This window comes from Doryrhamphus excisus, linkage group LG11 (assembly GCF_037039965.1).
Source record: "Doryrhamphus excisus strain RoL-2023G ecotype Guam linkage group LG11, RoL_Dexc_Guam_v1.1, whole genome shotgun sequence".
NCBI lineage: Eukaryota > Metazoa > Chordata > Actinopteri > Syngnathiformes > Syngnathidae > Doryrhamphus > Doryrhamphus excisus.
In genome coordinates, this window is record NC_136367.1 from 17546290 (window position 1) to 17555798 (window position 9509).

The window sequence follows — 9509 nt, forward strand, 5'->3', positions numbered from 1 at the left end:
TCTAAGCAAGCAGGCCATACAGTATGTACTGTATGTGTACTGTATGTGTACTGTATGTGTACTGTACTATATGTACTATATGCGTTGCCTCCATGACGCCATTATTTGACAACACTATCAGTAGAATACTCCATGTGTACTTCGGACCCCCCTGAACAGCACATGTGTCCCCAGAAAGAAAGACGTGGCTGAGCATATTATTGATTGATGGCTTCTATTGTGCGTGTATCTATTGTGGTGTTGTTGTGTGCTAAAAAAAAGATGAGCTAGACTGAATGAGACTGTTAGCTGTTGTACTGTAAACATGCAGTAGACTGTACATAGTTCATGTATCTTCCCCATCTCCCATTCGTGACCAACAAGCTCCTGTCCTGATGGTCTTTACGACTCCACGATCTTCTCTTTCTCTCTCTCTCTCTCTCTCTCTCTCTCACCCCAAGTAAGGTGTTTGAACCCTCCCTCCTTTTTCAGGTCCTTATCTGATCAATACTTGAAGTAGGGGCTTCTCCTACCAGGGAATATCACTATGTCCTTTTCATTCGTGCTGATGATGTGCCAACAGGACAGGGTGGAAGGAAGCAAGGAAGTAAGGAAGTCAGGAAGGAAGGAAGAACATGCATTCAACAAATCACTGTGAGCCGTGCCACTAACTCCACTTTCCTTTTTTATACGTTCATTTTTTTATATTCACTTAGCTTTATTTTTGTTAAGGCAGATGTGTCTTTGTATACATCACCGCTATGTCCCCATACGTCGCCGCTATGTCACCAGTATGTGGCCAGCATGTCACCAGTATGAGACCAGTATGTGGCCAGCATGTATGTGACCAGTAAAGCCACCATTAATGTCCAGCATGCTGAATGATCATTTCCCATCCGGAGCGAACATGCCCCCCCCCCCCCAGTTCAGCATGTTGACTGGGCTTACTGGTCTAAGTGTGTGTGTGTGTGTGTGTGTGTTGTAATGCATAAAAGGAGGAAGGAGTATACAAGAAGAGCGTGTGACGAGGGGGTCGGGATGGGGGGGTGGGGTGTATTTATGACAGTAGCATGGATACTCTGTGATGTTTCCTGTTGTGGTTTTTTTTTTTTTTCAAGAAAAAAGCAAGCTAGGAGGCTGTCCTCTGTGACCCCGTTTGCTATCGTATGTGATGTAATGTTATGAATATGAATATGAATATCAGTGTTGGCCAGCTTGTTTATATCCATCACAATAAAAGTGACTTTCTGTCTGTTTCATTTTATCATCTCCTTTTCTATTTCATTCTCTTTGTATTTCATAGTGTTTTTCTATGAATTAGGACAATGTACAATGAAGAACCCCCCCCCTACCTTTTTTGTCAAATTATATTAGGAAAGCAGGAAGTGAACAAATGTAACAGTTACTGATTGTAAACATACCAGATGGAGGGGTAGGATTTAATAAGCTTTGCTTCTTCCTACTCCTTTTGGATTTTGGATGCTTCTGTGGCCCCTGTTGAGTGTGTGTGTGGTTTCCACTGTGTTTTTGACCAGAAAAGTGCATTAGAAGCAAGTTGAAAAAAACTGAAAAAAACAACATACTAACCCCTTACGTTTTTTTTTGTCAAAAATGACCGCCCTCAAACTCTGGCATTTTATGCCATTTTTGGGTGCTTCTGGGCCCCCTGTTGAGTGTGTGTGTGGTTTCCACTGTGTATTTGAGCAGAAAAGTGCATTAGAAGAAAGTTGAAAAAAACTGAAAAAAAAACGACACCCCCCCCCCCCTTACGTTTTTTGTCAAAAATCACAAAATTCAAACTCTGACATTTTATGACATTTTGGGGTGCTTCTGGGGCCCCTGTTCAGTGTGTGTGAGGTTTCCACTGTGTTTTTGAGCAGAAAAGTGCATTAGAAGCAAGTAGAAAAAAGCTGAAAAAAACGACATACTAACCCCTTACGTTTTTTTTTGTCAAAAATGACCGCCCTCAAACTCTGGTATTTTATGCCATTTTTGGGTGCTTTTGGGCCCCCTGTTGAGTGTGTGTGTGGTTTCCATTGTGTATTTGAGCAGAAAAGTGCATTAGAAGAAAGTTGAAAAAAACTGAAAAAAAACGACACCCCCCCCCCTTACGTTTTTTGTCAAAAATCACAAAATTCAAACTCTGACATTTTATGACATTTTGGGGTGCTTCTGGGGCCCCTGTTGAGTGTGTGTGAGGTTTCCATTGTGTTTTTGAGCAGAAAAGTGCATTAGAAGCAAGTTGAAAAAAACTGAAAAAAACGACATACTAACCCCTTACGTTTTTTTTTTTGTCAAAAATGACCGCCCTCAAACTCTGGCATTTTATGCCATTTTTGGGTGCTTCTGGGCCCCCTGTTGAGTGTGTGTGTGGTTTCCACTGTGTATTTGAGCAGAAAAGTGCATTAGAAGAAAGTTGAAAAAAACTGAAAAAAAACGACACCCCCCCCCCTTACGTTTTTTGTCAAAAATCACAAAATTCAAACTCTGACATTTTATGCCATTTTTGGGTGCTTCTGGGGCCCCTGTTGAGTGTGTGTGAGGTTTCCACTGTGTTTTTGACCAGAAAAGTGCATTAGAAGAAAGTAGAAAAAAGCTGAAAAAAACGACATACTAACCCCTTACGTTTTTTTTTGTCAAAAATGACCGCCCTCAAACTCTGGCATTTTATGCCATTTTTGGGTGCTTCTGGGCCCCCTGTTGAGTGTGTGTGTGATTTCCACTGTGTATTTGAGCAGAAAAGTGCATTAGAAGAAAGTTGAAAAAAACTGAAAAAAAACCGACACACCCCCCCCTTACGTTTTTTGTCAAAAATCACAAAATTTAAACTCTGGCATTTTATGCCATTTTTGGGTGCTTCTGGGCCCCCTGTTGAGTGTGTGTGTGGTTTCCACTGTGTATTTGAGCAGAAAAGTGCATTAGAAGAAAGTTGAAAAAAACTGAAAAAAAAACGACACCCCCCCCCCCCCCTTACGTTTTTTGTCAAAAATCACAAAATTCAAACTCTGACATTTTATGACATTTTGGGGTGCTTCTGGGGCCCCTGTTCAGTGTGTGTGAGGTTTCCACTGTGTTTTTGAGCAGAAAAGTGCATTAGAAGCAAGTAGAAAAAAGCTGAAAAAAACGACATACTAACCCCTTACGTTTTTTTTTGTCAAAAATGACCGCCCTCAAACTCTGGTATTTTATGCCATTTTTGGGTGCTTTTGGGCCCCCTGTTGAGTGTGTGTGTGGTTTCCATTGTGTATTTGAGCAGAAAAGTGCATTAGAAGAAAGTTGAAAAAAACTGAAAAAAAACGACACCCCCCCCCCTTACGTTTTTTGTCAAAAATCACAAAATTCAAACTCTGACATTTTATGACATTTTGGGGTGCTTCTGGGGCCCCTGTTGAGTGTGTGTGAGGTTTCCATTGTGTTTTTGAGCAGAAAAGTGCATTAGAAGCAAGTTGAAAAAAACTGAAAAAAACGACATACTAACCCCTTACGTTTTTTTTTTTGTCAAAAATGACCGCCCTCAAACTCTGGCATTTTATGCCATTTTTGGGTGCTTCTGGGCCCCCTGTTGAGTGTGTGTGTGGTTTCCACTGTGTATTTGAGCAGAAAAGTGCATTAGAAGAAAGTTGAAAAAAACTGAAAAAAAACGACACCCCCCCCCCTTACGTTTTTTGTCAAAAATCACAAAATTCAAACTCTGACATTTTATGCCATTTTTGGGTGCTTCTGGGGCCCCTGTTGAGTGTGTGTGAGGTTTCCACTGTGTTTTTGACCAGAAAAGTGCATTAGAAGAAAGTAGAAAAAAGCTGAAAAAAACGACATACTAACCCCTTACGTTTTTTTTTGTCAAAAATGACCGCCCTCAAACTCTGGCATTTTATGCCATTTTTGGGTGCTTCTGGGCCCCCTGTTGAGTGTGTGTGTGATTTCCACTGTGTATTTGAGCAGAAAAGTGCATTAGAAGAAAGTTGAAAAAAACTGAAAAAAAACCGACACACCCCCCCCTTACGTTTTTTGTCAAAAATCACAAAATTTAAACTCTGGCATTTTATGCCATTTTTGGGTGCTTCTGGGCCCCCTGTTGAGTGTGTGTGTGGTTTCCACTGTGTATTTGAGCAGAAAAGTGCATTAGAAGAAAGTTGAAAAAAACTGAAAAAAAAAACGACACACCCTCCCTTACGTTTTTTGTCAAAAATCACAAAATTTAAACTCTGGCATTTTATGCCATTTTTGGGTGCTTCTGGGGCCCCTGTTGAGTGTGTGTGAGGTTTCCACTGTGTTTTTGACCAGAAAAGTGCATTCGAAGCAAGTTGAAAAAAAAAAAGAACAAAACTGAAAAAAACTGAAAAAACGTTACGTTAGGCACTTGTATATACGCTTAGTGCTACTATGCTAGTTGTTAGCATTCTTGAAGTCATTCCAACATGTCACGCCCATGGTAATGTACAGTACTTCATGGTCAAGGAATATAAATAAAAATAAAGGTAGGACTAAAATATGTGGTGTGAATCCCAAAATCTATCTTCTCTAGTTTTTTGTTTTTGTGGCCATGTTTACACGATGTGCAAGTTGGTCGCGTTCACAGTTCAGCTCCCTTTGGAGATGTATGCTAGCTGTCTCCAAGGGGGGCTGTCACCAAGGCTGCACAGCCAGTAATTAGCCCCCCCCCCCCAGGACATGGCAGCTGTATTAGCACATGGGGGAGGGGGGGGGAGAGCATCAGGGAGACCACTTATGAAGCTGGGCCCAAGTCGGGGACGGGAAGAGATGCGGTTATTGAATAGTAAATATAGTCAATATTACAAAAATCTGTCTTTATTATTATTTCAGATGGAAGTTGAAAAAACAGCAAAATTTTAGAAAAAATATTAATAATAATATGAATTTATTTTTAATTAATTATTTTTATTTATTAATAAAAATAATGTTTCATGTAGTATTTTGACCATAAAAAACGTTTTTCATTCATTTATGGGAGTGTGTTCACACCCACGTAAGCACGGAATCAATGAAAAAGAATCAATATTTATCAATATCTTGGCATGTGCATGCGTGTCAGGCAGGAAGAGGTGTGAACCACACCTTTGTTCCATAGAACACCGGCATGAACGGAGTGAGCCCTTTTGTCAGTCATATAGTCTTTTTGTCTGGGTGGAAGAAGGCGGGTCCAGAAGTATACATTCATTCATTCATTCATTTTCTACCGCTTTTCCTCATGAGGGTCGCGGGGGTGCTGGAGCCGTGAGAGGCGGGGTACACCCTGGACTGGTGGCCAGCCAATCACAGGGCACATATAGACAAACAACCATTCACACTCACATTCATACCTATGGACAATTTGGAGTCGCCAATTAACCTGGCATGTTTTTGGAATGTGGGAGGAAACCAGAGTACCCGGAGAAAACCCACGCATGCACGGGGAGAACATGCAAACTCCACACAGGAGTGGAATTGAACCCTGGTCTCCTAGCTGTGAGGTCTGTGCGCTAACCACTAGACCGCCATGCCGCCCCAGAAGTTAAGTATAATAAAGTATATAATTTCTTAATGTTAAAATCTTGTCCCTCTTCTGGGGAAGTGAGTGTCTGGTGCCCCCCCCCCCCCCCCCCCCCCACTCTATGTGTAAAATACAATGTGTATAATGCAGGGACATGCACCAACTGGGCTGTGACATTTCCTCGTGTTGCCACCCCTCACTGTGCAGCCTTCACAGTCTCTTATGAAATGTCATGCTTTCCCTGTTATTGCCCACGCGGGCCTCTAAGCACATGCAACACATCTCTCAATGGTGAAGTACGCTAAGGTCTTCCACTCATACCACTGATTGCTGCATGCAGTTTAGCTGTAATACTGTCTACTACAGTATGTATTGTGTATCAGTAGTCAGTTGGGATAGGCTCCAACACACCTCAGCGGCCTTGATAGGCCAATATGTTTACTGTATTTTATGAAAAAATTTGCTGCATGCTTTGAATGGGGAAAAAAAACGCGCCATCTGGTGCACATGTATAACAACTACAAGTTGAGCACCAATAATCAAAATTTAAATTTTTGCATAAACTCTTTATTATCTCTGCCAAGCAGTCAACTAATAATCAGGACATTGTTGCCATTTTCCACATTTCCTCTTTTTTTCACATTCCCGTTTTCAGAATTTTAGCTTGTTAACATTAGCATAGTAGCATTTTGAGTCATTTTTTTATGGCTAGACACAATTATATAAAGACTTGTAAACACTATTTTGCTAGGTGTTAGCATTCTAGTGTTGGCATGTTAGCATTGCTAGCATGTTAACATTAGCATAGTAGCATTTTTAGCAATTTTCATAGCTATATATATATATATATATATTAACACTTGGCACTATTATGCCATGTGTTAGCATTGCTAGCATGTTAACATTGATATTGTAACATTTTTAGCCATTTTCCTAGCTAGACACATTTATATAAATACTTACTACTATTATGCTAGGTGTTAGCATGTTAGTGTTAGCATGTTAACATTAGCATAGTAGCCTTTTTATCCATTTTCATAGGTCGTCACGTACACATATAAAAAATCAGCACTATGATGCTATGTGTCAGCATGTTAATGTTAGCATGTTACCATTGCAAGTATGCTAACATTAGCATAGCAACATTTTTATATAAAGGCTTAACACTATTATGCCATTTGTTAGCATTGCTAGCATGTTAACATTCGTATAATAGCATTTTTTTTGCCATTTTCAAAGCTAGACACATTTATATTAAGACTTACTACTATTATGCTAGGTGTTAGCATGTTAATGGTAGCATGTTGACATTGCAAGCATGCTAACATTAGCATAGTAACATTTTTAGCCATTTTTAAAAAGACTTACCATCACTATTATGCTAGGTGGTAGCATGCTAATATTAGCATTTTGAGCATGCAATCTAAATACTATGTCGATGATAGATATTTAAATATAGATAAATAAATGTAAGAGTAATACTGTATTTATGGAGGAAATCGGGAAATGGGGGAACAATGGTGTCTGAGTTTTTTTCTAGTTTTAATATAAACGGGGGCTCCAAAATGGCATTTTCGATGGGACTTGTTTTGTAGTTGGGAAGATAACCTCCAGCAAAATCTGCTGACTTGAAAACAACAACAAAACAAAAATGAAGTATCACTATCATCTCTTGAAGGGGTTAAACAATTGGAAACATCTTAGTTGACAGCTAGAAAATACCACCCCGCGTATTTTCACCATGTTTTTCATTTGATCATTCAATTCCCAGCCTTCCCACTCATACGGGGAAAAACAAAAGCTGTGTTACATCACACCACCAGGTCTTACTTCCACGTCGTCTTTGTGCTGCTTGTGCACGGTTAGATGCTTAGCCAAGAGATCCAGCACCTCGTATGTGCGGACATCATATTTCACTCATACTCTAATAAACAAGCTAGGCTCTGCCAGCCCAGCCTTTGCAAGCATCTCATCTATATTCATAGCAATACGCTCTACACGTAGAAATATGCTTCTTCCAATAGCTGCAGGCACATTTATGAACATGAACACTCTCTTTGGGAGTCAACTAACATGAGGAAAGACACTTTTATTATTTCATGCAGTCCATTGAGTATTTGCACAATACAAGTAAGCAAAGGAGGGATAATACACGTGAATTATGTCAAGTGGTGGATCTTAAGGAGGTTCTAAGTCAGGGGTCTCAAACTCAATTTACTTGGGGGCCACTGGAGCTCGGGTCTGGGTGAGACTGGGCCGCATCAGGTTTTCCCAAAAAAAAAAAAAAAAACGCATTAATTAAAAACAAAAAAATTAAAAAAACTTCGCTTTGGTTCCAATTTTCTACAATAAAAGCTCTGATAAAACATTCCACTGTTCTCAAATATCTTACTTTTTATTTTTATTTTTTATTAAGATGAAAAATAAATAAACAAATCAAAAATAAAGAAAATCAATCAATCAGTAATAAATAAATAAATATAATAATAATAATAAAACGGCAAATAATAAAAACTTAAGAAACCACATATAGTTGATGGGTAGACAAATTATTTATTTCAGATTAAAATGAACAAAGCATTATTAGAGCCCTGTAGACATGACAAAACACGACTATAGTCACATTTATACTCTTTTTATTTACAACATATTGCGCAACTGCAGGGTCTTGAGACACATGCTAACTCGCAAACTAGAGAGCTAGCGACCTAAACGGTAGCCTTCAAGTTATTTCCTTTAAACTTAAATAGCCAAAAACTTACCACTTCCACACGGATAGGGAGGATAACTATTAACAGTTATTTAACCTTTAACATGAACATTAATCAAACGTAATAATTTTTTCTGGGCACATGATACCATACAGCATTCATATCAAACTTGCGCGGGCCGCACTAACATTAAACTTTCATATCAAGGCAGGGGCCTCAAACTAGTGTCCTGCGGGCCACATCTGGCCCGCGGGCCACATGTTTGAGACCCCTGCTCTAACTAGAGCTTGAAGATGCGAAAAGAATAATAATGTTGATGAAAATGTGGATTGAATGTGATTTGGTGATTTGAGAGGCGGGGTACACCCTGGACTGGTGGCCAGCCAATCACAGGGCACATATAGACAAACAACCATTCACACTCACATTCATACCTATGGACAATTTGGAGTCGCTAATGAAGCTAAATTAAACTAGCCAAACAAACTCCACACAGAGATGCTCAATGGAGATTTCAACCCAGGTCTTCCCCCTCTACTGTCTATGTGGCCTACATGCTAACCACTCGCCCACCGTGCGGCCCTTATACAGTATAGTATTTTATTATTGACTATTTCCTTTGTGCTGACCTCATTGGAGCAAAAATGATAAACATATTGTATGCTTCTCTTGCATATTGACTCTCCCTCATACTGACTGGTGTTGCGTTCAGTGTCCGCCAGCAGCTCGCTGCAGCTTTCTTTAAGAAAAAAATTTAAATAAATAAACCTCAATTTATGCAAACCCCACGTGGCCCTGCAGATATAAATAAAACCTCAACCTGATGCGATGCGTTGCGGTTGCCTGGTGAACGTGCCTTCATCCATCCACGGGTGGGAGGAGGGGGGGTGGAATGTGAGGAATACGGGAGGGAGATACTGCAAATTTGATATCAGTCTGATAAATATAATGCCAACATTGCCGGTTACAGGTACTTGTTACTTGAAAATGTTGGAGATTTGGGGTGAAACGCATCAGAACAGGACATGAATGCGGACAGTTCCATTACCGGTGTCCGGTGGGGGGGTGTTCTGGTATTCCGGGATGAATGGCATGGCCAGCAGTAAGTCCAACTTGTTTTTCCGGTGAAGGTTAGCCTCCGCCAATGCTGCCCTTTGTCACACATTCTGTTCATCATCTTCATGGGTACAATTTCCAGTTTGTGGGCCTTAGGAACTGGTCTCTGCTTTTCACAGATGATGTGGTCCTGATGGCCTCATGGGGCTTTGACCATCAGCGTTTACTGGGGCGCTTTGCAAACTTCTGGAATGCGACCCACCCAGTGGCAT